At 40.6% G+C, this 16,839-nt stretch overlaps 1 protein-coding gene and 1 long non-coding RNA gene across 3 annotated transcripts in view; one reads left to right on the top strand and one right to left on the bottom strand.

The window, feature by feature from the left end:
• The window catches only part of ivns1abpa (influenza virus NS1A binding protein a), a 28,581-nt gene extending 18,795 nt beyond the window's left edge, over positions 1-9,786 (bottom strand). Inside the window, exon 1 of one of the 2 annotated variants that reach the window (XM_059984510.1) lies at positions 9,633-9,786. The gene's annotated coding sequence lies outside the window, so the exon portion shown is untranslated. Of the gene's footprint in view, positions 1-9,290; positions 9,439-9,632 lie in introns of those variants that run through there. The other variant, XM_059984511.1, reaches the window with a different exon arrangement.
• A 78-nt stretch (positions 9,787-9,864) lies between these two features.
• Positions 9,865-14,325, top strand: LOC132402036 (uncharacterized). Its single transcript, XR_009514782.1, has 3 exons — positions 9,865-10,082; positions 11,031-11,154; positions 12,091-14,325. It is a non-coding gene; the product is annotated as an uncharacterized LOC132402036 (long non-coding RNA).
• The last annotated feature ends 2,514 nt before the right edge of the window (positions 14,326-16,839 follow it).

Below are 16,839 nucleotides of genomic sequence, written 5' to 3'. Positions count from 1 at the left end.
ACACAATTGCCCCTCAGTCTCCTTTAAACCTCCACCATCTCACCTTAAACCTACACCTAGTATTGGACACCATAGGAAACTGTTCATCTATGCTTCAAATGTTATCTCTATCATGATACATCTCAGGTTCTGCTCCAGGGAAAAACAGACTCAGTTAATTAATCTAATCTTCCAATTCAAGCCCACCAATCCAGGGAAGATTCTGAACACCTATAGCTCAACTGCATCTTTTCTGCAGTTGGACAATTGTAACAGCACAATACTGTTGTATAAACCAACCACACAATTAATGTTCAACCAACCATTCAAGGTGATATGTAGCATATTGGAATCAGTACCAGGTTTAACGTTACTGGCATGTCAGAACACAAGATATAGGAGCAGTAGGCCATCTGGCCCGCTGAGCCTGCTCCACCATTCAGTAAGATCATCGCTGATCTGGCCATGGACTCATCTCCACCTACCTGCACCGCCCCCCCCCCCCCCCAATAACTTAACTCTCCTACTCTGCAAAAATATATCCTTGTCTTAAATATATTTACTGAGATAGCCTCCACTTCTCCACTGGGCAGAGAATTCCAGATTTACCACTCTGGGAAAAGCAGTTCCTCCTCACTTCCACCCCAAATCTACTCCCCTGAATCTTGAGACTATGCCCCCTAAGCAGGTCTTGCCTACCGGTGGAAACAGCTTTCTTGCATCAACCTGGTGAACCTCCTGTGCACCACCTCCAAAGTTAATATATCCTTCAAGTAAGGAGGCCAGAACTGCAAGCAGTACTCTAGGTGCAGCCTCACAAGTATCCTGAACAGTTGCAGAATAACCTCCCTGCTCTTAAATGTAATCCCTTTAGCAATGAAGGCCAACATTTCATTTGACTTCCTGATAGCCTGCTGTACCTGCAAACCAACCTTGGGAGTGCTTGTGCATAAATCTAGTCCCTCTGCACAGCAGAATGTTTTTTTTAAAACCATTTAAATAATCTGCTCTTTCATTTTTCCTCTTCCAAAGTGAACGACCTTGCATCTACCAACATTGTACCCTATCTGCCAGATGCTTGCCCACTCATCTAACTTATCCGTATCTCTGCAGACTACCTTCTGCAGTTTGCTTTTCCACTCAATTTAGTATCAGCAAACTTAAATATACTACTCAGTTCCCTCTTCCAGATCGTTAAATTTATATCACAAAATAGACCCGTGGCACATTGCTCACCACTGATCGCCAACCCGAGTAACACTCATATCCAACTCAGCAGTCCATTAGTTAACCAATCCCCTATCTATGCAAATAGATCACCCCTAGCTCTATGCATCCTATTTCATGGATGTCTTTTATGTGGCATCTTATTAAACACCCCTGGAAATCCAAGTAAGTAACAGCCATCTGTTGACCTCTACCCACTGCACTCATTACATCCTCAAAGAACTCCAGTAAGTTTGTCAAACAGAACATGCCTTTGCCAAATTCCTCCTACGTATGCCTGGTGGATCCATTCCCCCCACGCCCCCAAGATGCCTTGCTATTTCTCAATTACAGCTTCAAGTATTTTCCCAAATGCAGGTGTTAAACTAACTGACCTACTGTTACTTGCCTTTTGCCTACATCCTTTTCTGAACAGTGGCTTGACATTCACCATCTTCCAACTTGCTGGGACCTGCCCAGAGTAAATCAAAGTCTCTACAGTAACTTCTGCCATTTCTTGGGATGCATTCCATCAGAACCAGGAGATTTATTTTCAGGCCCACAAGTTGGCTCAGCACTACCTCTTAAGAGATAACTACACCCTATCCTCATTATACGAGTCTTCAGACAATGCGGATTCACAGTTATGTGAGGAAACCATTTCTACCAACTTCTTATATGAGCCCAAAATTAAGTTATGCAAGGAGCACTGCTTTCCCACCAATACAAGTCATGTGCACACACCTCAGTCACACTCCTGCCAGTCTTGCATTGGTTTTCGCAATGTGTGGATGTGCGATCTTGCATTCTTAAACTTTTGTTGTTTTTACCTACGATGCAGTGATTTTGCGCTTGAAATATTAACTATGCCTCCTGTGTGTCCAATGTGAAGTCCTGGGCCATCAGCCAAGTGGCAGAGAAACGCTTTAACACTTGAAATAAAGTTGGAGATTATAAACAGGGCGGCATCAGGTGAAGGTATCCACATTCACGGCAAACTATTTCTCAGATGCTGCAAGCAACAGACGATTTAGAAAATCCCAGGAGTTTACCAACAGTGAGGGAATGGTGGAAGTCCTTCAACATCAGACATGCCACAAACATCGATGAATCCCAGAAAGAGGCCAAGTCTTCCACTCTCAATGGAGCGTGGAAATCAATTTGGGCAGAGTGTGTGCACACCCTCAAGGGGTTTCCTACCTTCACTGAAGGTGTCCAGGATTGTGTGGCCCTGAGCCGTAAAATTGGTGGGGGAGGATTCTCACATCGAGACAGCTGATGTGGTAGAACTCCTGGATTCTCACCACAAATTAAATGTGGATGACCTTCACGTCGAGTTGCAGAAGGATTTTATGATGAAGCAACTGGCAGCATTTTTTTTTTAAGGCTGCAGAACACTTGGCACAAATGGCGATGGACACGGACCCAAGTTTAGAACGGAGTCAGCATTTCAGTCGTTCCCTGCAGTTAAGCCTTCTTCCTTCCCTACAAGCAAATTTATGCTGAAAAAACAAAATGCTGCCAAGCAAACAACCCTCACCACTTTCTTCAAACCAGTGTCATCTGCTGCCAGCAGTACTGAGAGTCTTCCTTCACCCCTTGCTGTCCTTGAAGATACCGGCAACACACAACCATCCACCTTATCCATGTACAGCTGCCTAACACCACAACAACGACTCATCTCCTGCAGCAAACATACCTGCCACTGTTGGTGAGTACTTTACACCCTAGTATGATAACTTTCTATGATTACATTGAATATAATATATTAAATTGATAAAATATAATACAAATGTTGCCTTGTGGTACTACTTTTGTGTCATATTGGTATGAAAATGTGAATAAATTACACGTTTTATTCAGAACGCATCCCTATGAGGAACATATCCCCCCACATGAGGATAGGGTGTATTGTATCGAGGTCCTCACCTCCCATTGCATCCGTAACATCTCTTTGGCATGTTAGACATTTCCTCCACCATGAAGACATACAAAATAGTCATTCAAAGCCCCAGCCATTTCCTCATAACCCAATATCAATTCCCCCTTTATCCTCCAAGGGACCTACATTCACTTTAGCCACCCTTTTCCACTGAATACAAAAACATCCATCCATTTTTATATTGTGCTAGTTTATTTTCATAATCTAGCTTCCCTTTCTTCATTGCTCAATTAGTGGTTGGTACTTAGTTGCTTTTCAAAGTTTCCCACTCTTCTTAGCAACTTTGTATACACAAGTGTTTAGTTTGATGCCTTCTTTTATTTCCTTAGTTATCCAAGGCTAATTCTCCCCACCCTTACTGTCTTTGCTTTTAACTAGAATATACTTTTCTTGAGCAATGAAAAAGCTCTGAAAGTCTTCCACTGTTCTGCCATATAGCTTGTGTTCTCAGTCTACACTAGCCAAATGCTCCATCATCTCATTATGGTCTCCATTATCAGGTATAATACACTGGTTTTAGAGTGAACTATTACGCCCTCCATTTGTATCAGAAATTCAATCATATTGTAATTACTCTTTCCAAGATATCGTAATTACTCTTCCCAACTACAAGATCATTAGTTTTACTTGTCTCATTGCACAGGACCAGATCCAAGATAGCATGCTCCCTTATAGGTTCAGTAACATGCTGTTCTAAGAAAGCCATCACAGATGCAGTTCTCCTCACGACTACCTTGACCAACTTGATTCACCCAATCCTTCAGCAAGTTAATGCCCCCTATGATAACTGCTGTTCCATTCTTACACTTCCAATATTTATCTATGCCACTAATGTTATTTGATGGCCAAGAGACAACTCCGTGATTTCTCCCCCCCATTCCCAATCTCTACCCAGATGTATTCAGCATTCTGTGCCTTAGATCTTTTGTCCCTCACTATCACCCTGATCTCATCTTTAATTGAGCACTACTCCACCTTCTTTATCTTCCTTTCTATCCTTCCATACTACCTGATTTCTTAGGATATTTAATTCCCAATCCTCTCCATCCTGCAAACATGTCTCTGTAGTGGCCACTAAAGCATACCCCTGTACTGATTTGAGCCCAAGTTCACTGATCTCATTTCTAGTGCTACAGGCATTCAAATAAAGTGCCCTTACATTATTTTAAAAGCACAATGAATGTAATCTTTTACTCTGCATTTGACTTTTCTTCACTCCTCTTTCACTGCTTTCTTGTCTCGTTTTTCTTCATCCATACTTCTCCAACCTGTTAAACTCACCCCCCTTTAAAGCCCTACTTATGCAATTCGCTAGGATCCAGGTCCCATTGCTGTCAATTTCTCACAAATCCAAACCCAATTCTCCCACACCAATCCTTGAGCTATACATTTAACTTTAATCTTCTTGACTGTATGCCAATTTGCACATGGCTCAGGTAGTAATCCAGAGATTACTACCTTTTTGGTTCTGCTTTTTAAATTTAAACACTAACTGCTCAAATCCCCTCAGCAGAACCTCTTTCCTCATTCTACCTATGCTGTTGGTACTCACATGGACCACATCATCTGGATCTTTCCCCTCCCACTGCAGGTCAGATAAAATATGTTCTGAATAAAGGCATCAGGCAAGCAACACAGCCTTCAGGATGCTCTATCTTTGTGACAAGAACTATATATACTACCCTAATTAAAGATATAAATATATAAAAGTATAGTAGTTGTGCTGTCAAGTCAAGTCATTGTCAACTCATGGCAACCCTATGAATAGTGTAGTTGTCCATAGGGTTTTCATGGAAAGATACGGAAGTAGTTTGCCAGACCTTTCTTCTGTGTAGATACTGCTGCTGCCCAGGTTGGGACCCAGCCAGATTCAAACTCAGAACCATCCACCTCAAAGTCCCGTGCAGATGTTAATGTTAAATAAAGTAACACAAAAACAGCAAACATATCAGGAGCTAGTGTTCTTGGGTTTATTGCTCATACAGAAATCAGATGGCAGAAGAGAAGAAACTGCTCCTAAAAAATGTTGAGTGCATCTTCAGGCTCCTGAACCTGCTTCTTGACGGTCAAAGTGAGAGAAGGCATGACCTGGGTAATAGAGCTCCTTAATGATTGCATGCTATCTTTTTTTGAGGCATCACCTTTTGAAGGTGTCCTCTGTGCTGGAGGGACTAGTGACCATCATGGAGCTATCCGAGTTCACAACTTTCTGCAACCTTTACTATCTTATGCAGTAGCCCCTCCATACCAGTCAATGATGCAACCAGCTGGAATGCTCCCCACAAAATACATGTAGAAACTTGCAACAGTTTTTGGTGACAGGGCATATCTTCTCAATTCTCAAACTCTAATGAAATACAACTGCTGACATGCCTTCTTTGCATTTGGAACAATACGTTGCACCCAGGATAGATATTTAGATGTTGACACACAGGAACTTGAAACTGCACACCATTCTTCACTTTGATTCCTTGGAGAACTGATGTGCAGTCAATTTACCCTTCAAATCCACAATCAATTCCTCAGTCTTACTGATGTTAAGTGAAACACTGTCATTGCAACACCACTCAACAGCTGATCCCTGAAATTTATGAAATGGAGCATCACTGCAAAACTTGTGAATTTTGTACTTTAGAAAATGAAGTGGCTTCTCCAAATCATACCCTCACCGCAAAGTCTGAGCCCTAATTAATACTATGCAAAATAAAAAGAGAAACTAACCATAGCAAGTATATATAGTTGCAAGTTTGCAAACATTTTGCAATTGGTTTCTGCATTAATTTACTCAAAATGTGATGTGATCACCATCCAAGTCACAATAATAGACAATCTGCCTAAACTAATAACACAAACAATTGTACTTCTCATGTCTTTACTGAACTCCTTGTATAATTATTCACAGACCAGGCTAGAAAAAGCATGCAAAAGCTTTAAGTTAATAACCAGTAGGATCTCCTTTAGCAGCAATAACCTCCACCAAATGTTTCCTGTAGCTGACTGGATCAGACTTGCATAATGGCAAGGACAAATTTAGACCATTCCTCAATACAAAACTGTTCCAGTTCATCATTTCTGGGATACCTTGCCCTCTTCAGGTCATGCCACAGCATCTCAATTTGATTAAGGTCTGGACTCTGATGTGGCTATTAAAAGAAAATTCATAACATTCTGTTGATTTACTCTTGGTTTGGAACTTGTCTCGTTGCACCATCCAGCTTCTACAAGTTTCAGGTGACTGGCAACTAACCTGACATTCTCCTGCAAAATGTCTTAATACAATTTTGAATTAATCATCCCCTTAACAATTGCAAGCTGTCCCAGTTGAGGCAGCAAAGCAGCTCCAAACCTGATGCTCTGCCACTGCATGCCGCATTTTCAATGTTCTCTCCTGGTCCACACAGGTTTCTGCCAAGCTCCAATATCCTAGGTGGGATTTGTTAGCCATGGTTGACAGCTCATCCAGAAGGAAAACTCTGATCTGAAACCTCCACTGCCTTGCAACTATACCCACTCAGGGGAAGACAGCAGGAGTAAGCCCAAAGGGGGAAAAATACAGAGCTGGATTCCACAGCAATCCTACACTGAGTTCATGTTGACTGCCAACTCCTGCGGTGCCACTGGTACCAAAAATGTATCGGTTGCTGCTATTCCTTTGGGTTCATCAGATGTGTGGAGAGGGGGAGCTTGCAACATGGGCACCAGCTTACTCTCCATTTTGTACTGCCCAGGTTTGCATATCTAGACAGCTAGGAGACAATATCCATGGTCAACTGACCAACAGAGGCCCTCATTAGTAGGGCAATGACATCACCCCTTTCAGCTTTTAAAAAAGATCAAATTACATATATTAAAGCTACCATAATTTCCAGATCCTAATTTGTAGTAAGTAATTCAAAGGGCATGTTTAAAAACACCCAGGTCAATGCCTGACATGTCAGGCCAAGACCCTTTGCCCAAAATGTTAACTGTACTAACATCACCCCTCCCTCCCCATAGATGCTACTAGCCTGACAAGTTCCTCCAGCATCCACAGATTTTCTGTTTGTGATTAGCTTACACAAATTTGATTAGTGATTCCCAATTGCCATTTCCTGTAAAATGCAATTTAATGGCAACAAGTACATTTAGTTCTTTTCCTCTTCTGGGGTTTAAACATGCACATTACATGAGCTTGAACAGAATGAAGAAACAGTCGCTGCTGAGTGCAACTGCGGTGGCAGCGTTGATGGAAATATAAGCACCTATTTACTTATTACTCCAGCAATGTCTTGTTTTACAAAAAAAAGGAGTTATTTAATATGAATGGGATAGTGACATTCAGAAAATGTTTGCTATTCTGTAAAAGGCAAACAGTACTCTGATGGTTAAAAATGAACCTTCGGGGAGAACAAGTTAAAAAAGGAAATTAATAGAAATGTATAAATTATACAACAGTAAATGCTGGGTTTTCAAACCTCAACATAATGGGCACAACTTTGGATCCAATTTGAATCACCATCTGCATGCACACTGCCACCTTTCCTTCAAGGGTGCAATTCACAATTTTTCAAAACAATTTTAACAAGAAACTGCAGCAAATTTGTGCAAGGGATAGAAGACAAAAACTTATTTGACAGGGTCATGCTGTATTAAAGTTAGCATTACACTTTAACACATGGTAAATTCATGTTTGGAACAAGTTTCTATAATAAAGAAACCAAATAGAATGGGCCATCACTTGTCCACTCTCCCCCACCCGCTTAAAGTGTCCCGTCACTAGCTCTCCAATCTCTTGACCAATATATGGCTTCCTGAACATAAACACTAATGCAAATTTGAGGAACAGTACATCTTCCACCTGGACATATTGCATCCTTCTAGACTCAACGCTGCATTTCAATTAATTCACTGTGTGAGAACTGGCCACTCTTGCCTTTATTTTGAGTCGAATAGTATACATTGACTACTATAGCTTGCTGTCCATATCCTAAACTCATTAAGAAATATGAACTTATTTTGTATGAAAACTGGCATTTAAAACATTTGCGCATGTTCTTATAGTACAATTTAACGTGCAAGTTGCAATACTAATCGCTTGTCTCCAATATAATCAAGTTACATGCATAAGCAGTTAAATTATTATACCCTTATTTTCAAAAAGTACGCAACAGCGTAAACAGAAACTTCGTAAATCATTACTGGCTTGTGATTTGTGATAATACACCTAGTAGACACTAGGTGACGCTCTCTACCCGAAATTGATTTGGTCCAGCGTAGCTTCTAGAAAGCGCAATTGACGCCATATGAATTTACTTCTCAAACCTTAGTCTAAATTCAGCAAAATGTTGCAAGGATTCGGTATTACCTGTTCTAATACATATCCTATGTTGGCGACAACTTGTGGACCTGTGATTCATAGATTGTTCGACTGCAAGATCACGCATTTCCACATGGAAGTACCATATGGGACAAAGCACCGTATTATAGAGAAGTCTCTTTTTCTGTTTGACGCATTTCCCACATGTTCCTCGCAGGTACTTAGCCACGTTCCCCCTCGCAATACCAAAGGTCCGCAGACGCACAACTGGAATCCAAAAATTTTGCCTTGTTCTTCGTACACCCCGAACTCAACTGTGGCCGCAGATCCTACGTTCGTTTATTCGATCAATTCTGCCTATTCTCTAGAGGAATCTATACTAACCCACCCAATAAAAATGAGAAAATAAACCCCCGCACTACAGTTCCTCCAATCTTAATCAGTGATTGGCAGCCGTTTCCCTCCACGCACATGCCACCGGCTCGGTCTCAACCTGCCCCGCCGCCACCTCACGCAAACATTAACCGTATCCCATCTAACAATAGAACCCCTGTTTGATTTCTTTTGTTACTCCTGGCCCTTAAACATTAAGTTTCGTAGGGTCAGTGATCCTCCCCTACGATGCGAGGAGAATGACAGAAGCAAACACTGCCATGTGCCCTGCCATCGCCCAACCTGAAACCACACCGAGACAGGTAGGAGACCGAGCGAGGCGGCGGATGGAAGACGCCCGCTCCTAAATACCATCCGGGGGAAGACGGGTCTGCGCAGCGAGCGGACATGAGATACAAAACGCGTTACGTGGCTGTACCGCAGGCTGGGTCGGCCTACGGGCTCTGATACCCCCACCGCCCACGATCTGCTCACCGTCTCCGGCCACCCTTCCGTGGCCCGGGACTGTTGGCATTGAAGACAGTTGATCCGTTGCGTTCCTCGACCAAACTCGACCGCTTGCAACACGAGACCACTCACCCCACCCACAACACCCCCTCCCCTCCCAAATCCGGCCAACGGCTTCTGTCTCGATGACCACCCGGACGGTCGATCAAGGCGCCATGCAGCAGCGCAACCGCAAAGTTAGCTTGTCATTGGACATGGGGGGGGGGGGCGGGTGAATTCCTCACGCCTCAACAAAGAAAAGCAGAAGTAATAAAAGACCTTCGACACCAGCCGCATACGTCAACTCGGAAGCATCTAAATAAAACATACCTTTCTGGGGATAAAACGGAGGATACAAATCATATTTGATGAAGTAAACGTTCTATCCTCGACTGCGCGCCCTGACCACAGCGAATTACCGAGAGGCTCGGACGGACCGCTCGCTGCCACCGTGCCGACTCCCCGCGCCCAGATAAATAGTGACGTGTAATGAGTTGTTGCGTGCGCACTGCGCCTGCGCCTGCGCCGGGCTGAGCCCGCTCCCCATCCCCCGGGCGGTGTTTGCGCGCGGACCGCGGCTCGCGGCTCGCGGGCTTGGCGGCGGCGATGGCGGCAGGCCGATCGCTGGGGCACCCTCCCCTGCCAGCTTATGCTCATTAAAGACGAGGTTTATCCTCGCTCGCGTTTCTTCACCGACAAGGCTACGGAGTTTGGCGAAGCTCAGTGATGGCCGGAAGACTGTTTTCACTTGAATGCTTTATTTTACTCGCCAATGTGCAGGTGAAAGCAGCAAACGATTTGTCGATTACAATTTGGAGGTCATGCAGCATCTATAGTGAGAAAACATTTAAACTTATCAGGGTAATGATATAGGAGGAATGGGATCCATTCCGCTTTTGTCAATAGTGTTCATCTATAACCGATAGTACTTTGCTGCAATCCACTTCAAAAAATCCCCAGAATGGAACTGATAGTGGCGAGGCAGGGAATTTTTTTGTCTTACGCCTTATTCTCAATCAAAACCAATTTTGTTTCTCCATAGAACTGGCACACATTGTTCATGATCTTGCATGCCGTACCCGGCAGACATGGAATTGTAGCCAAATAATTAAACCGTACGTATACATATAAAGCGACATAGCCTCAGGCAATGGATCTAACTATACTTCCGCCCAAGTACAGTATACTTCTTCCACATTTACTCATCAGACAACGGCATCAGCATAACTTTAGCAACGCATAAATGAACTGGAGAAACTCGGCAAGTCGGACAGCATCTATGAAAAGAAATGGACAGAGGACGTTTCAGGTCCCGATGAAGGCTACCAATTCGAAATGTCGACTGTCCATTTCTCCCCTTTGATGACAGTTGACTCGCTGACTTCCTCCTTTGTGTATTGCTCCAGATTTTCAGCAGCTGTAATCTGATGCGTCAGCATAATTTTATATGCACTTATCCTTTAAATTCATATAATTTTATAAAGTAGCAGTTCCCCTATTATACTCAATCTTTGTAATAGAAATAGCTCCTTAATTCACAGATTACTATATAAGTGATTTTCTTTAGTTTTTTTTATCACCTGGAAATATTTTCTCTTAAGTTGAACCTATGAACCCCTATCAATACATTAAGGAATTCTGTCAGTATTTTCTACGTCGTCGAGTACCTCTAAATAATACGGAGACCATAAATGTCCGCTGTACTGGTTTTCTTTCATTCTCTCACAGGTCACTATCAACGTGAGTTTTTAATGCCACATCTCACTGCTCCTGAAAAAGTGATAAAAGTCAGCATTTGGAATTCTTGAAGTACTCGTAGGAAAGTACACCAGGAGCTCTTTTAGAGGAAAAGGTACTAGAGTTTTGATTTGAAATCAATGGGAAAATGGAATGCATTTTCACATTAACATGATGTCTGATTTTAAAGTGGAGGTGTTCCCATAGAGGATGTTGGCTGTTTCCTTTTAGTGAGCAGAGGTCATAGATTGGGAGATGCTTTCAAAAAATTCTTGGCCAAGTGCAAGAGTGTATTTTGTTTTTGGTTCACACTGCAACCTTAGTGTGCTAATTGGAAGTTCAGGGAGATGGATAGGATGAGAGGAAGATAGCTTGGGCCCAATGTGTTAAGATTTCTTGAATTGTTACAGGTCTATTAATCTATGAACATGTTATTGATTATATTACTGTCCTCAACATGGTGAAAAAGTCGTGGGAATTTATGGGGGGGGGGGAATTGCATGGCTGGTCCAGTTAAGATCTAGCCAGGATATTGATGGGGAAGGTCTGGGTGATGATTCCGAATATCTGAATTTCTGGGTGCGGAGATGGGAAATGGGAGGAAGTTGTTTATTAAACTCTTGAAGGACATGGCCATTACCTATCATTTGCATGACATGAAGTTACAAGCCATAGCGGAAAGTTATCAAGATTTTGCTGCCTATGGGCATGAACAATTTCATTGCTTGAGGATATGTGAAAGGAACTGTGCATTGTAAAATCATTGACAAATATCTCGCTTTATGGAACATGGAGGGTCGTTGATGAAGGTGAATGGGCCTAGACCCTGATTTCTTGGCACAGATTCATTCCCAGCAACCACATCTATCTTCATTACTTGCTGAAAGGACTCTAACTTTTTGAAAATTCTACTTTATTTCCCATTTGACCTCAGTGTACCAAGCATGTTTAATGTCAAAGTTCTTGATATCAACCTGACTAAAGACTAATTTCTGTGATTGTGAGGAACTCTAGAGAAGTTGGAATTAATCTTTTGCCTTGTTTTTTCCAGTCATGTGCTGGGTTGCACTATCTTGAAGATGGAGATGTTCATGGATCCTCCTATATTACCTGCCAAATGTATGACTATGTGTGAAACAATTATAGTTCTTAGCTCAGGCCCATCAATTATGAAGTTGCTTTGATTTCCCAATATGTGGCCCTGTATTATGTTTTTACCAGGCTGACATTTCATTTCTGGATGAATCTTTTGCTGCTTTGATTTTCTCTTACTTATTTCCCATTGATTAAGGTTGTTCTGGTTTATTGGTAATGATAAAATAAGGAGTATGCTACACTTGAGATAGTAATATTAGTAAAATACAATTTGCCACTGCAGAAGTTCACTGGACTTGTAACTAGATATTTTCTGAATATATCCTGATTAGAAAGCTAATCATGACACACAAGTGGAAGAAGGAGGTCCTTATTGTGAAGAAAGGAATTCATGTTCACAGAATTCTTACCAATCACAGACTCACCAGGCAATAGCTAAGTTAGTGAGGACAAGATGAGATTGCAAATGAATCTGCTCAGATTCAGAATCAGGTTTCATATCACTGGCATATGTTGTGAAATTTGTTCTGCTGCAGCAACAGTGCTTTGCATAGCTTTATGATAAAAACTGTACATTACAATAAGTCTACACAAAGAAAGAAAATTAAATAAGTGCAAAAAAAAAGGGAAAACACTGAGGTAATGTTCATGACCATTAGAAATCTAATGGTAGAGAGGAAGCAGCTGTTCTTGACAAGCTGATTTGTTAGATCTCCTTGCCCAATTTTGACAAATGCCAGGTGATTGCTTAGGAATTGATGGTCAATTTTGTGGATTCCCAAGGTGATCCACTCATGATTATGTATTATTGCCCTGCACTATAGATTTAAACATGATGCACCCATGTAGAGAAATGGTCTGGAAAGTTTGAGTTAAGTTTGAGAATGTTGCTTTGCTTAACCTAAGGTCCTGCAATCGATGCATGTTCCTAAAGTTCACATACAGGATTTTGCAACATTAACTCAGCTAGCTACAGGAACTCAATGCTCCTATTTAGAAAGCCAAGTGTCCCAAATACTTTCATTAACAACATTTAATTGTGCCTTGTCTCTTTTGAAATTTGTACTGCAGTGGATTCTACTTAATTGGGCCATTGATTAATTGATGGAGAAAATAGCTGGGATTCCCTTTGTTTATTTGGGACACTATGCCACTTAATTGAGACAGGAGACTGTCGAACAGTTTTTAAATAGCATCATCTGTGTGCACTTGTATGGCCATTAGACACTGTAGCATTCTTAGAGTGAACAGTTTTTATATAGCATCAATTGCGAGTATTTCTGTTCAAACAGAGTGATTTTTGTCACTGGTAGTTGGCAAGATAAAAGCATTAAGACAATTCAGTACTATTTTGCTCACTGTGATTTCAAGCATTGAGGCTTGGAGATGCCAGAAACAGCCAGGAGTGAAAATGAAATGATTCCACTACTTCAACAAGTCTAGGAACAATGAAGAATTGGGCAATCAATGGGGTCTAAGGTGCTTCAATGAAAAATGCTTTAACCTGCACCTGCAATGGGCTAGCAGGGTGACACTGAACTGAATTAAACCGAATATTACTGGACTCATGTTTTGATGTTTGATATTCTGTGTGTTGACCACTAGCTTTTAAGTACTCTAATAGTATCGGTAGTGTTTGCATTTGTTTTGTATTTCATTTAAACACATAATCAATTACTCAGTTAAATGGTAGTTTGTCTTTTTTTATATCTTTTTAACTATTTCCTTAAATACTTTGGCTAATTGGGGCAGTCACTTAATTGAGCCAAAATGTACTGATGATGTTGCCCAATTAACTGGAATCCACAGTATATAATGCATTGGCCTTGCTCTTGTACTGCATTATAGATTCACTTACTGTATATATTGCTATTTACTCCATATTACACCAACAAAAAAATTACTTCATGCGCTGTCTGCCTATTTCATCAGCCTGTCAATTTTGTCCTGACGTCTACCACAGTTCTCCTCATTATTTACCATACTGTCTAGTTCCTTTGCAGTAAGCGGATGAGACTTCCTGCACTGTGCTTAATGAAGTTTGCTATTATGAGCAACCTTAATTGCAAAGAATGCAAAGGCATTTTTATATAATTTGCAAGGAGCATTTCAGATCCCTTAAATCAGAAAATTAAGGTCAGTTTATTAGAAGTCAGATACTGTCTTTACATATTTTTGAGAACTAGCTTTTAAGGATTCCATCAAATTTCATGGATGTTTTTTCTGTTGAAAGTATGAAATATGAATTGAACTCTATGCAATAATTATATTTAATATATTTTAATTGTTTAATAATTTGATAGTTATGAGTTAATTGTACTAACAAAATATTCAGTTAATTCTTTGTATAAGTTCTTGACGTACTATTCAAATTGCTGTAATTTTTTTGGTACAATTTATAATTAGGTTCGTTTTTTGTCATGTCCAATCAAGTAATTAATATTCTCCATCTAATTCATTCTCTCACACCCAATCAGCTGTGGCTATTCTTGTTTACCCAAACCATTTGATCTTTGTCTTGATTTACCAAGTGCAGTCACTGTTTCTTTACTTCATCCAGCTATGACTGCTGTTCCTCCCATTATTTTATTTCTGCTCACTAACACACAATTGGGCCTGTATCTTACAATACAGGTTTCTTCACTTATAGCTTTTCAAACTGGGTAATTCTGATGCTATTTGCTTGACTTAGAATTAAACAATAGCTGAGCAGAGAACAATTCCCAAACCTTGGGCTTGTGCAATTTAGATGTAAGATTAATGGGGCAAAAAATAAATAAGAACCTGAGACAGATGTAAAATAAAACATTTCAAATATGCAAATAAAATGTAAGTTTGTATTAGGATTTCATACTAGTCTGTAAACCATTTGGTTAAGCCAGAGATTATTTGTATTATTCTAGTTGGTGTTTGTTAGGAAGTCAAGTTTTCAGTGTAAACAAACTGCCAATTTTTTATGATTATCTCTGGTGCCATTCTTTCTGTGAATGGAAGCAATAATTGGAAATATTCTAATCAAGACAGGAGCTACCAAATATATTCCTGGAAAAGGACCAAGAGATACCTGCTGATATATAAACACTGCCATGTTTAGTGGTAACATTTGACTTATTTACCTGTCACATCTGGTTTTAAGATACACTTCGTTCATTCCCCTTGCAAATTTTTTTTTCGGATATGAGCATCAGCAGTTATTGCAATCCCAAACAGGCCTTGAGAATTTTGGTTCGGAATGCTGTTGTTCACTTCAATTGTTTGCATGATTTGTATTTTTTTCTTTCTTGTGCACATCAAGTGTTGGTTTTTAAATTTTTTTTAATTGGGTCCTTTCGGGTTTCTTGCTTCATGAGCAAGCAAATCTCAAGACTGGATAATTTATACACTCTTTGATAATAAATGAATCCTGAATTTTGAAAATGCTGGTGAGTGCTTTCCTAAATTGTGGTGAAGGTGGTCCCACAAAACTTGGCTAAGGAGTTTCAGGATTTAGATATTAGAATAGTGATATATTTCCAAGTCAGGGTGGTGTGCAACTTGGAGAGGAACCTACAGGTAGGTGGTGCTCCCATGTATCTCCTGCCCTTGTCCTTCTCAGTGCCAGAGGTTACAGGATTGAGAATTGGTGTTAGAGTAGCATTGGCAAGAAAGTAGATGCTGAACACTTCAGATTCAGCTGACTCATTTTCCTTTGTTCTCTATGGGAGAGGTGAAGCAAGTGCTAACTTTCCCAGCATTTCCCAAGTTAATGATCAGTCGTAAACACAAAGTACACTGCAGATGCTGTGGTCAAATCAAGACATACAAAAAAGCTGGATGAACTCAGCAGGTCAGGGGCTAGGGCTCGTGCTATGGCCAGGGTTAGTTTCAAGGTTTGGGTTGTGCTCCTGGCGGGTCCGCACGCGTCATACCTCGGCTGGCTTGCCGCGAGGGGACGTCTTCCGAGGGTCGTAGATGCTGCCCGACCTGCTGAGTTCATCCAGCTTTTTTGTACGTAATGATCAGTTGGTTAGTTTTTTAAAAAATGCTTCATATAATTCCTTCTGTTATATTTTTTCACTTTCATGACTGTACTTGTCACTGTAAATAGAACTTCACATAAAATTTCAATGAGCAGATGACAACTGGCAGATCAACAAGAAAGATATAAAGGTTGTGAACAAGCAAACCCAGAAAGTATGTAGAGGTCATTGAAAATCAAAGGCAGCGAGTCAAAATTACTCAATCTGAGATGAATCACTGGATGAAACACTGTCAGTATACGAAATAGTTGTATTACTTAGAGACCAAGCAAAAGGATTTGATTATGGTGCAGGATACCACCCAATATGAAAAGTGTATTTGGGAGCAGTGGTAGAAAGTTATGTGGAAGATAGACAAATAAATGTAGTAAAGATGATTAGAGCACATTATTTCAGCTTTAAAAACTTGAAGATTGTATGAGAAAGCCTTAACAAATCTCACAGATCTTAAATCCAAAGGAAAAGTATTCTAAAGCACGAAAGAGTTGAATTTTAATTTTAACATTGTGAGTTCATGATGGTAGGTGCAGTATGTGGGATGGTATTTTTTATATTAATTGAAGTTAGATAAGTTAATTTTGAAGTTGTATAAAACTTTAGCAAGGCTGAATTTTGTGTATTGTGTGAAGTTTAGGTCACCTACCTACCTACCTATACCTTCAATCAATAAGATTGAAAGAGTACAG

The sequence above is a fragment of the Hypanus sabinus genome, chromosome 11 (assembly GCF_030144855.1).
Source record: "Hypanus sabinus isolate sHypSab1 chromosome 11, sHypSab1.hap1, whole genome shotgun sequence".
Taxonomy (NCBI): Eukaryota; Metazoa; Chordata; class Chondrichthyes; order Myliobatiformes; family Dasyatidae; genus Hypanus; species Hypanus sabinus.
The sequence above is the reverse complement of the archived record's forward strand: the minus strand, read 5'-3'. Positions and strand labels throughout refer to the sequence as shown.